We start from the raw sequence: 13,768 nt of genomic DNA, 5'->3' as shown, positions 1-13,768 counted from the left end.
ACACACACACACACACACACACACACACACACACACACACACACACACACACACACACACACACATATATATATATATATATATATATATACATACACTCACACGTGCACGCGCACACACACATTCAGATATACATACATATTCATATATTTAGGTTAAGTTGAATGAAATTATTTAATCATTTAATTTCTGAGTGTTTAATAATTTCGCGATATTGTAAGTATAGAAAATTCATTGTTCCCATTTAATGGAAGTCCACTGTCTTCCTCAATGACCTTTCATTGACTACGTTTCTTCCTTTTTAATCAGAAATTATCACATCTTGCGTTTCTGCTTTCCTGGCTTAAAGTGGACGCTCTTTGAGCAATTCTTTTGGATGAATGATCTTCCACATATTGCTGAGAGACTGATAAGTGTGCACCAACTATTATATATTTCAGTGACAACTGAGAGAACAATGGATGACGTGGACTATTACTGATAATGGAGAAAACGTTTTATTGGATTATGTCATTAAGTTCTATAAAATATAATCTTTTAGCTTGATGTTAATAGTTTGTATTTTGAATTTGAAGTGTAAATAAAGATCGTTGATACCCTGTTTGAAGAAGCCTGGTTGAGAGATACAGTGTGGATATATTCTGCGAAAGAAGCAGTTATAGTCAGAAACAGATTCAGAACTTGTTACATCTATAACTGCTTTATTTTGTCGCAAACACGCGTGCGCAAACACGCGTGCGCAGACATGCACATGCACACACAAAGTCTCTCTCTCTCTAACACAAGTAAACATGCTAACACACACATACACACAGATTCTAACACATACACTCTAACACTCACATATAACTGGCACTCGTTACGACGACAAGCTCGTGACATTAACATGCAAGTGGCTGAGCACTCCACAGACACGCGTAACCTCATCGTATTTCTCAGGGAGATTCAGTGTGACACAGGATATGACAATTACAGATACAACTCATTTTTGCCAGCTGAGTGAACTGGAACAACGGGAAATAAAGCGTCTTACTAAAGGACACAACGCGCCACCGGGAATCCAACTCGCAACCTTACGACCGTAAACCAAATACTCTAACCACTAAGCCACATACTCACACTTACACGAACACATACACTCTCCCTCCTTCTTCCCCCTCTCTCTCTGCCACTCTCCAAATCTTTTTCTACTCTCTTAATGTTTGTATGTGGCAGTGTATGCCTTCTCCCTGTGTGCATATGTTTGTGTACATGTATATGACGTGCGTGTCTGTCTGTCTAGGTGTTATGTGCGTCTAATGTACTTGTGTGTGTGTGTGGGGGGGGGTGTACGGGTGTCTACCTGGGTGTTTTTGTTCTTAAGCAGACTTCATCCTGTTGTAAGCATTCGTCCCAAATCTCTCATCTGCTAATAAGTCGACATCAAGGTGCAATTCCTTCTTCAGGAATTTATGAATTTCAGTTTATTCCAAACCTTTCACCCGCCACTTGTCTCGTTGGTTCTACGAAGGTCATGGAGGCTGTCCTTCCTTCTCTGGATAAACCATAATGAAAATGTGTGTGTGTGTGTGTGTGTGTATGTGTGTGTGTGTGTGTGTGTGTGTGTGTGTGCGTGCGTGCATACGTGCATGCGTTTGACTGTATATTATGGATGTATATATTTCCTTCCTTCTTTGGGCTCTCAATTACTGATGGAAGCGTAGGTTGCTGTCATGACATGCGTCGCGGACAAACCTAGTCAACCCCGTCTTTCCTAGGTCAACATATATACAAAAACATATGTGGATAGATAGATAGATAGATAGATAGAGATCTATCTATCTAACTATCTATCTATCTATCTATCTATCTATCTATCTATCTATCTATTTATCTATCTATCTATCTATCTATCTATCTATCTATCTATCTATCTATCTATCTATCGCTAGATATTGATTTCAAATCTAAGCACATGGACGGCAATTTCGGGGAAGGGAATAAGTCAATTACGTCAACCCCGGTACTCAACTGGTACTTATTCTATCGACCCTGAAAGGATGAAGGACAAAGTCAATCCCGGCGCATTTGAGCTCAAAAGGTAAAGTCGGAAAAAATGCCGCTAAGCATTTTGTCCGGCGCAGTAACGATTGTACCAGCTCGCCGCATGAGGTAGATATTAATATTACTTTTAAAGTGTAAGTCAACGAGCTGGCAGAATCGTTAGCACGCCGGGTGAAATGCTTACCGGCATTTTGTCTGTCTTCACGTATCGAGTTCAAATTCAGCTGAGGTGGATTTTACCTTTCATCCTTTCGGAGTGGGAATACTGGGAGCGATGTAATCAACTTACCCTCTTGCTAACCTTGTTCTAAAATCTGAAATTAATATTAGTCTCAAAGTTTGATCGAAGGCCAGCAGTTTTTTTTTTTTGTGGGGGCGGGATACGTCGATTACATCCACCCCAGTAATCAACTGGTACCTATTTTATGAATCCCGAAAGGATGAAAGGCAAAATCGACAACAGTAGAAGTTGAACTCAGAGCGAAAAGAAGGACAAAATATCGCTATGCATTTTGTCCAGTGTACTAACAATTCTGCCAGCTCGCCGTCTTTACAAATGTTTATATTAGCACCTATCTTAAGGCGGCGAGCTCGCAGAATCATTAGCAGGCCGGGCAAAATGTTTAGCGGCATTTGGTCCGTCTTCCAGTTCTGAGTTCAAATTCCACCTTTCGGGGCCGATAAAAGAAGTACTACTCGAGCACTGGGCTCAATGTAATCGACTTACCCACTTGTACCAAAATTTGAAACCAATATTAATATCTATCTTCAAGCGGAAAAGTCCCAAGTGGTACCAGGATATATCCTTGTCAATATTGTGTATACTTCTAAGTCCTTATGTTGTGATTAATCATCCATAAGGTATCTATATTATACAGGCTGTTTCTTTTTTCAATGCCCATATACTGGTTATCTCTATTTCTCGATCTGTAATTTTTAATAATTTCTCTATTTCTTCATCTGTTATTACTGATATTTTAATGAGGGGATACGTTTTTGGTGGACTTTCACCAGACAATCCAGTAAATTAACCTTGATCTCCCTGTCAATGGAGTGGCATATCCAAGAGAACAATCACTTCCGCTGAGACCTTTTCTAATATATCGTTTTACTATCATACCACTGTTGATGTTTCTTAATGATAACATAACTTCCCGTATATGAAAACTCTATCTCTGCCATACTTGTAAATGTGTTTTTTCTTGGGTAAGATTGCGCATTTAAAGAGAACATGAATGATTGTTTCTTCCCAACCTTTGCATATTCTGCAATTGCTTCATGTTTTTTTTTTTGGGGGGGGGGGCTTATTACATGCTTCTGCTAATTTCCTGTGAGAAGGCTTTGACCTACTACATACGTTTAGTACCGTTGACCAACTACCAAGATCCAGAAAGATCGTCTCTATTTCCTAATTTAGATCTATGTTCTGGAAGAACACTACCACTCCATTCAAACTTTTTGACCATGCAAAATGTAAGCATTGTACGCAATCATAAGCGTGGGTGGAAGCGGCTCAGACATCCGGGCTTTGCAAATGGCTCGTACACCTAAGCGTAAATGTGTTAACAATTCAGCCAGTAGCCATCCTTCCAATCAACATTCTCAAGTCACGTGCATTCACACAGCTCTCTCTCAACATTCCTTTCATTAAAGATGGAGACCATCACTTGCCTTACTTGTGGTTTTTGGGTTCCCTAAAAGTCTCACCCAGCATTTTAGGTTTGGGGTATTTTAAAATAACCCAGCGTCCATTAAGAATTCCTTTCTCCTCGTTCCATATATTCCTGATTTTGTCATTACCAATAATCTGTCCTTCGCAGATTTTAAGAGTAGAGTTTCCATTCCCTCTCCATCGGTTTCTTTTCTCTTTTATTATTAATGGCAATTTGTAATTCATGAATTGAATCAACTCTTTGTTGTTTTTGTGAGAACCGTTGAAGTTTAAGAAGGTTTGTTATTGTTGTTGTTGATACTATTTTTGTAGTTGTTTTCGCTGTTATTTTTGCTATTTATGTTTGTAGTGTGCCTGTTTATCACCATCTGGCACATCCGTCACACTTACACCTTTCTCGTCTGTAACTCCAGGCCTTCAACCTTTCGGATTTTGTGATCATTCTCCTTTTAGACCTGATCAAAGGAAAACTTTCTGATTCAACTACGTCGCTCATATTTCATGTTCTTTATTATTAAGGAAAGGGAGCATTCCTCGGGTGTGTTTGTAAGAGTTTCAAGGGCAATCATTTCTTTTAGTAGTTCGTTTTTACTAGTACTATTGTTTTGTTATATTTTTTGTTGACGTAGTTTATGTTGTTAAAGTTAGTTTTGTTGGTGCTGTTGCAGTTGTGTTGTTTTTTGTATGTGGACGTAGTTGTGGACGTTTGCTTTTGTAGCTGCTGCTTTACAAAATGACAAAAAGACTTCAGATGGTGAGGTTCACCACAATTGAAGTACAATGGCTTTCTACTCTCTATTACTCTCATCATGTTTGTATGCCACCAATGTGTAACTGGTCTGGTTATTTTAATAAAATTTCGTGTACAACAAGCACTTGAATCTCCATTCAGGTTCCCTGGCATTTCTCATAGAAGGAATATTGTTCGATGTTGTTCAATAATCGCCATTCATATCTTCTGATTTACATTTTATGGCACGAATGAATCGTCATCTCTGTGAATCGATAACCTATTTAGGTAAGAATTAAGTTAAATTCCTCCAAGACATTGAGTTAGAAAGAGTTCTGTTTTATTTCGCACTTTATAACAAAACTCCCACTGATTCATGTTTTTTTCCTTTTCTTCTGAGATACGAAATAGCACCCTACTCACTTCTCAGGTATATTTTTGTTTGCGCAAGTGAACGGTTTGTCGCCTTTCGTTTCGTTTGGAAATTACATAAGCGCATGTAGAGTACTGTTTTTTAGTGAGCATTTCTGATCCTTCTCTGGAGTTGCTATTACAGAATTCTTCATCTAAAGCAGTGGTTCTCAACCAGGGTCCACATGGCCCTTGGAGGTCCATATAAGATGTTATTGTTAATTTATGAGCAATAAATTGGTTATAAAGATTGTTTGCCAACATAACATAGCAGTCCTGTTGCTGAATATCTCTCGTTGTGAGATTGAAAAATAGTAATTTTCTAAATTGCTTCTACTCCTACAATACACAAAATACTTCAATTTTTTAATACAATTTTTAATAATACTTAATCATAGAAATACGGTAGGATTTTTCTTATATATATTGAATAAGCATGGTGGTCCAAGAGAGCAAGATAGGAATCAAAGTGGGTCGAAGGCAAAAATTGGTTACATTAATTTTTGAACTGATCCGAGTGTTCAGTCTAGATGCTGAGAACACTTACAAATGAGCTACATTTATTGGCGTTATTCTTGTTTTCCTAATTGTTGTTGTTAATTTTGCTTTTTCTGTATTATTGTTGTTGTTTCTATCATTGTTCTCTTTATTGTTAATAATGACGCCAGCAGTGGCTTCGGTTGGCATTTCATTGAAATACTCAACATTTTGTTGTTGATCTTGTCAATGTTATTTTCCTCTTCCACTACATTATTACTCGATGCCATCTACCTCGGTATGAAATTTGTACTTATTCTATCGAGCCCGAAAGGATAAAAGGCAGACCTCACCTCGGGGCGCAATTTGAACGCAGAACATAGAGTTGAAAGAAGCATTTTGTTCGGCGAGTCACATTTTCGAGGGAAAGAAAACACAGAAGTACACTGACTCTCATACTTACCAATTAAAATACCGAAGTCAGTTACGCAAAAATATAAAGCTAATTGCTGGTAGCATTAGTCAACATTAATTTCATGAGTAGCACAAATAGATTGGGGATTAGTTAAAAGACTAAATCTTTTCAGCCATTACACTATAGACATTACTATAATTACATTAGTTTCTCATTGAAAAAAGAATAGCGCCCTCTTGTGTAACAAGTTTTCACAGGCTGCACTTGACTCATGTGTCGCCGACACCATTACACGAACGCCAAGGTGGAGGCCGGATAAACTACTCTTATCAGTTTCTTAGTTCATTCACACGAACTGAAGAGAGGAGAAGATGGAAGGCAGCCATTTTTCTTTATGAAATTTCTTCCATTTGATCTTTCTTTGTTTTCTTTCTTACGTAGTTTGCAATAACTGGATTAGAGAAGGAAGTAACTGGGTGCGTTCCTGATATAGGTGTGTTGATCCTTATACATACATATATATATATATATATATATATATATATATACACACACACACACATATACATTTACGCACAGACATATGCATGTATACGTACAAATAATATGTGAATATATGTATCTGTCTTTGTATGTATAATGTGTATTTATATACATGTTTGTATATTATGTGTGTAAATATATCATATGGGAAGGGTTCTTTCGCTTATATATATCAGATGCGCATATATATATATATATATATATATATATGTATGGATGCATGTTTGTACGTGTATATATAATTGTGCGTACCTTTATACATTCTAATTTTGTAGAAATACATACGCATACATACATCGTACATGCATATATGTATGTATGTGAGTATATATACATTCTTATACATATGATTGTATGTATGTGCGTGTGTGTGCGTGCGTGTGTGTATGTGTGTGTGCGCGTTTGTGTGTGTGCGCGTGTGCGTGCGTGTGTGTGTGCGTGTATGTGTGTGTGCGTATGCGTGCGTGTGTGTGCGTGAGTGTGCGTGCGTGTGTGCGTGTGTGTGTGTGAGTGCGTGCGTGTGTGTGTGTACACCCATTAGCATCTAAAAGACAGGGTTAATAACTTTAACAGCGAAGAAAAACAGTCCAGGCGTTCTTTTGATTAGTATTTAGTGTTGGTTAAAGGGTCACTGGGGACGGAAGGGGATGGCTGGGAAGAAGAGGAAGGGGTTTAGCGAGCAGACCTACATACAGATTACCTTCATTCTGTTGACAAAACGCAACCTGGGTGGTATTTCACAACAGTATACGTTATCACCTCACACCGACCCTCCATGTAACCCAATCTATCCGTATCACCATCCACATCAAAACCTCTTTCTCTGACGGAACCATTACCCATCACCTACAATCTAAATCATCATCATCATCATCATCATCATCATCATCCGTCGTCATTGTCATCGTCGTCGTCGTCGTCATTATCATTATCATCATCATCAACAATACTTCCACCATCGCTGCTGTCACTACAAATGCCGCCAGCCTCAACCATCAGCATCACCACTGCTACCACCACCACCACCACCATCACCACCACCAGAGTTCCACCATCAGAGTCAACTACCTATTTACCGCTAATGCATCAATCAGCACTACTACTACTACTACTACTACCACTACAGCCAAAACTAACGCTACTTCTACAACAAACACTAAGATTACCACTAAAACCAACGCTAGCACTTTTACTATAACAACAACAACAACAACAACAACTACTACTACTACTACTACTACTACTACTACTACTACTACTACTACTACTACTACTGCTGCTGCTGCTGTGAAGGCGCGTGGCCTAGTGGTTAGGCTGTTTCGCTCACGATCGCTAGATCGTACGTTCAGTTCCCTGACTGGGCAGTGCGTTGTGTTCTTGAGCAAAACACTTCATTTTACATTGCTCCACACCAATTCGATCAGGGAGGGTGGGGGTTGCTTGCCTGTTCGCCAAGCCAGCGGGGTGGCCAGCGTCATTTGAAGGATAAAACAATGCAAGAGTGCATTGTGACCAGCGATGCGTAACAACATCTGATAACCTGGTCGGTCACATGACCATATGATTACTACAACTACTACTACTACTAACAACAACATTAACGCTATCTCTAGCACTACCACTACTACTACCACGAACTCTATCAGCAACACTACTTCTAGTTTAACTGCTGCCATCACAAAGAATTTTTACTGGAGAATTGGTTTACTGGAAAGAGTGGTATTGAACCGGTGATCACGATGATGTCGGTAGAAAATAGAAGGTTGTTTAACAATGAATAATGAGTGAGGAGCACAGTAACAAAGGCAACGACAATAACTAGGGACCCTGTAGTAACGGGGGGAAAACCACAAGTAATAAGGTAACCACAACCTGAACAACAACAGTGACAACAATAACGGTGACAACATACCAATCAGGAAGCGCCTATATGGTCTCTCCATAGCAGGCAAGTCACCCTCAAGAAATGATACATTAGATTAGTGATTCTCAACCAATTTTTGGCTGTGGACCCCTTTGTTTTCTATTTCACGTGGGTGGACCCTCACAGTCATTTAATGTTTCAAAATCCTATTCTACTTTTATAATTAAATATTATTAGGAGATGTATAAAATAATTGTTAAAATATTTTATATATTGTAGATGTATAAGCAATTTATTGCACATAAAGTTTAACAATGACATCTTGTGTGGACCCCTAAGGACCATATGGACCCCTGTTGAGAACCATTGCATTAGATAATTTAGATTTAGACATTGGTTCTCAACAATCTTTTGCTTTTGGACCCCTTTGATTTCTAGAATATTTTACTCAACGGGTAGGGCCCTCATAGCTATCCGATTTCTGAAATCTCCTGTTATATTTTTGTGATTAAATATTAGGAATTGTGTTAAAAGCTGTTTTAATATTTTGTGTATTGTAGAATTATAACCAGTTTATTATTGCACATAAGTTTTAACAACAAACCCTTACATGGATCTCCAACGGCCACATGAACCTCGGTTGAAGAATACTGAGTAAGAAAATCCTAAAAAGATGTGATGGCCACAGTTAGAACGTCACTGGTCAATCAGCAGCCACAAGACCAAACACTGCATTGAAAACAACAGCAATGAAATATAAACCAGGAGGGAATTCTATAGTTGCCTAATATGCAAGAAATAGTAGCCAAATTACCTTTAAATCACATCTTGCAGTCATAAACAAAAGATAAAAAAAGAGAAATATATTGAATAATCTATTCCTAGACACACTGTTGCTGAAAAGGAAGGTTGCAGTTTGATTATAGGTCTTCAGAACTGTTCGCACCTTGCAACGTGGCACAAACACATAACTTCCTGTTATGAGCAGACATTCCTTGTTGTTAAGTTACTACTTCCTGTCAAACATGTTCGTAATTTGAGCGTAATACAGAGCAGTAATCATCCAATCAGAGAAGCGTGTTGGTTCATGACAGCAGGTTTTTCACACTTGCAGTTGTGTGTTTTTTACTTTTTAAAATGTTTATGTGAGATCGCATGAAAAAGAAAACAGAGTGTATATGTGTGTGGTGTGGTGGGGTGTATGTGTGTGTGTGTGTTTGAGCGTGTGTGCGTGTGTGTGCGTGCGTGTGTGTGTGTTTGTGTGTGTGAAACTGCTTTTGCTAATTATGAAGGTAAAGACGGTAATATCGGAGAGGGACATTGGTGGTGATAAAGATTATTTTCTCAGTCTGTATATGCGTCTAAGGTAAATCACACGCACACATACAGACACACAGATATGCGCGCGCGCGCGCACACAAACATACACACACACACACACCCACACACAAACATACACCCCTCACACACTCACACTTACGTATCTTCAAACTATTGATAGATACATTATATTTCATTGAGGGTTATGTTTTACATACACCTTAGGTCCAAATGTCGCTATGGGGGATTTAGAGTGTCAGTGAAATTCTCGAGCCCACTAAAGTTAACTGTAACCTCTAGGAAAGACAAGACTTGGTCTCGTAATTCATATTGTTTAAACACCAATTAAACATTGCAATGTCCGAATCTGTCCGAATATACTTGAGACACGTTCGGACCGTTAAACAAGCTACTCACTGCGTTTTGTCACGGAAAATATATCCCGTTTGTTGACAAATGGTGTGTATACACCAAGATCAGCTCGCAGCGCCACCTACCCAGACTGTGAGATGCAAGCACTTCGGAGTAGTTATCTCTGCTTCGGTCATGGAGACCAGGCAGGAGGCGCTACGTAGTGATTGAAGGGAATGGCTATCTTATGCTTTTCCAGTCGCCAAACGACGACTGGTAGCGTTGTGCGGCGGCTCACCATAAGTAAATTACAGAGAGGGAGTGCTAAGCAGTGATAAGTAACATTGTACTGTTATTATTAGTCCGAATATGCTTGAGGCACGTTCGAACCGGTGAACAAGCCACTCACTGCGTTTTGCCGTGGAAAATATATCCCATTTGCTGATGCTTGTTTAACGGTTCGAACGTGCCTCAAGTATATTCGGACTAACAATAACATTACAATTTTACTTATCACTGCCTAGCGTTCCCCTCTATAACCAATTAAACAGTTTAAACACGTACATCTTGTATACATATACAGTTGCATCATATCATATAATGTTATGAAATTCGGTATGTTACGTGTCTGGAACACATAATGATATATATGATATATATGTGTGTGTGTACATATATATATTTTTTTTTTCAGTTTCAGCTCGAAGCTGTGGCCATGCTGGGACCCCAGCGCTTTGCTATACTGTTATTATTGAAAGCCTCCTCTGATATGTGGCATTTGGGGAATAAGGGAATTTGATGTCATTACCCTCATTTGCGCCTCCTGCCACGAGGTAGGTTCATCTGGGACTCTCGACAGGAAGAGATCGAGTTTTGTTTTGAAAACATCTACATCTACTTTGTGTAGGTCTCTCAGGCTCTTTAAGAGACTATTAAAAAGCTGTGGGCCCTTGAAACTCAGGCTGTTACAGTAACTAGTCCTGAAGCGCGACGGCATTGTTGGGATCTTTGGCACAGTACATTTGGCATAATTCCTTCCAGGATCTTCCAGATGTATATTACTGCATATCTCTCCCGCTTTCACTCCAGGAAGTAGAGTCTTAGCTGTCTCAGAATTCCCAGAACCTGAGCTGTTGTAATGAGACGATCTTCTTTGTGAAGCTTCGCTAGATTGCTTCGAGGTCCGCTGTTAATTTTACACTGTGGGGTGTAAAATTAGTTGGGAATAGTAGTTAAAGTGGCTGAGGACGAATATCCTCTAGGGAACCATCATGTTTTCCTTCTCTCTTGTTCTAAAGGTTCTCAGGATCCAGCCAACTAGCCGTCTGCACTTTCTCGCCATCTTGGTAATGTGCACTTGGAAAGAGGTATCATCACTCATGTCGATACCTATGATTTAGGTTCTGGGATTGTAATCTCCCATTTTCTTGGCCAGTCAACCCTGTAAAGTTTTTCGTTCAGTTTTGGACGCTGGTAGCGCAGGGTTTCGAATTTTCTAGTATTAAACTGCATATTATTGTCTTCAGTCCATCTGTAAAATGCCTCCAACTCCTGCTGCAGGCAGGCAACATCGCTAGCGTTTTGTATTTTCTGTAATATTTTCGTATCGTCTGCGTTGCTAGCAAGGATGGCTATCTGGGCAAATGAAGGTATATCTGAGACGGCCACTATGAAAAGCAGTTGTCCCAAGAGAGTGCCCCGTGGAACACCACTCACTATTTGTGTTTTCTTTGAGGTGGCGCCATTGGTCACCTCTGCCTGACTTCTATCTTTCAGAAAGTCTTGTAACCACTCACCAATTTTTACAGCTGTGCCAAGATCAGGCAGTTTGTGATATATCATACTATGATCAACTTTATCAAAAGCTTTTGCAAAGTCAAGGTATTGTACGTCCAGATTTGAGTTGTTGAGTAACTGCCTCAACACGCAGTCATTGTGCTGTAGGAGCTGGGTTAGGCAGCTTCTACCTGGTCAAAAACCATGCTGGGTATCACTCAGTAAGTTTTTTTCTTCAAGGAATGCGATTAGTTTCCCTCTGACTATTCGTTCCATGACTTTGCTGGTGTGTGAAGTCAGAAAGATAGGCCTATAATTTTTGGCATCTGTTCAGCTTCCTGCTTTATGGATTAGGCTTATTATTCCCTCCTTCAATTTGCTTGGCAGCTTGCCATTTGCAAGATAACTCTGGAAGAGAATCTGTAGTGGTTTCGCCAGGGCACGTTTACACGATTTGAGGAAGGTTGCTGGGAAACCATCAGGACCAGATATTGAGCTTGCGTCCATGGCTAGTATTATATCTTTCTCACCAATGACGAAATAATCCATCGTAACTGCCTCGCTGGTTATAGGCGCCAAAGAAATCCAATGGTGCGTTCACTTGTCTGTGCTCCAACGAAGTGGTAAAGATACTTTTGAACCTCACTGATCCTGGTTGGGTTATCTGTGAAGGAGCCATCCTTCTGGAAAAGGGGTCCTATTTTGCAGCGTACTGGAGCTGTTTATTTGGCATAATGAAAGGCCTTTGGGTTTCACTCAATGTTTTTTTATAGGCCAGGCTTGTTTGTCTGCTCTCTCCCTCACATAGGATTGTTGCATACTTTTTTATCTCCATCAGTGTTGTTTTTAGGTGGGACCTTTCACTACTTTTGGGATGTTGATTGTAGCGATTTGCAACCTTCGTCCGTCGTCTCATGAGGATCTTCTTCTTGGAATCTTGTTCCTTTTTGAATTGGCCATATTTCTAGCATATGGTTTGCATAACAGACATGAAGTATTCTAGTTTCATGCCAATGTCTGGTGTGGATAGACATTTTGGCCAGTCCTGTCTGAAGATCACTTTCGGATCGATTTCCAGTCCGCTTTGTGGAAGTTCAGTTTGGAGAGATTTTGAGTGCTTCCATTAGGGTATGTCTCTGGCTACATTTTGGTCTGTTATGTAGTGATCCGAAACTAATGTCGGCGTCACTTTCACATTATATATATATATATATATATATATATATTATGTGTGTGTGAAGTGATGTGTAGAGTTGATTTTCTAAATATTAGAATTCTTCCTACTCGGAAAGAAACAAAAGTTTCTAACAAAGGAACAAAAGCTCCTTCGCTAGAATTTCGATCAGAACAACGTACGATATGGTGAACGTTAGAAAAGTCATACATATTTTTATCCCTCCTCTTGCAAATTGTATTCGTAAACTACGTGTTAACCAGTCTTTTTGTGGTTCTTCCACATTGTCACATAAACATTTCCTAACAGAAAAGACAGCACCAATAATTATTGGTGTTTATGTGAATTTGTTATGAAAATGGTGGAGCTGCAGATTTCCAACCTGTTCTCTATAAATAGTTTCACTCTCCTTGATTTGGGGAGAGGTGTTTACATCTGCAGGGTAAGTATTATCTACGGCTATACAAGATTTTGCTTTACTTGTCAGGCGTGTTGCGTTTGCACTTGGTTTTGATAGAAATGTTCCATCAATAGTCTTTGTGTTGGCATGTATATATAACCAATCAAGGCGGAGAGCTGGCAGAATCGTTGCCGGGAAAAATGCTTAGCGGCATTTCGTCCATGTATATTTTCTGGGTTCAAATTCCGCCGAGGTCGACTGTGCCTTTCATCCTTTCGAAGTTGATAAAATAAGTACCAGTTGATTACTGGAGTGGATGTAATCGACTTATCCCTACCCCCAAAATTGCTGGCCTTGTGCCAAAATTTGATACCGATATGTATATATTCAATAACGGAGGTAGGCACAGTTCTATATTTAAGAAATGAGGAATTATGTACATTATTTACATTATTTACATTTGACGGATATTCATCCTGATCTTGTTTGTTGTTAACACAACGTTTCGGTTGATATACCCTCCAGCCTTCATCAGGTGTCTTAGGGAAATTTCGAACCTGGGTCTCATTTCTGAGTTCGATTCCAGGCAGTG

This window comes from Octopus bimaculoides, chromosome 17, assembly GCF_001194135.2.
Source record: "Octopus bimaculoides isolate UCB-OBI-ISO-001 chromosome 17, ASM119413v2, whole genome shotgun sequence".
Lineage (NCBI taxonomy): Eukaryota > Metazoa > Mollusca > Cephalopoda > Octopoda > Octopodidae > Octopus > Octopus bimaculoides.
This window is presented reverse-complemented; position numbering follows the sequence as displayed.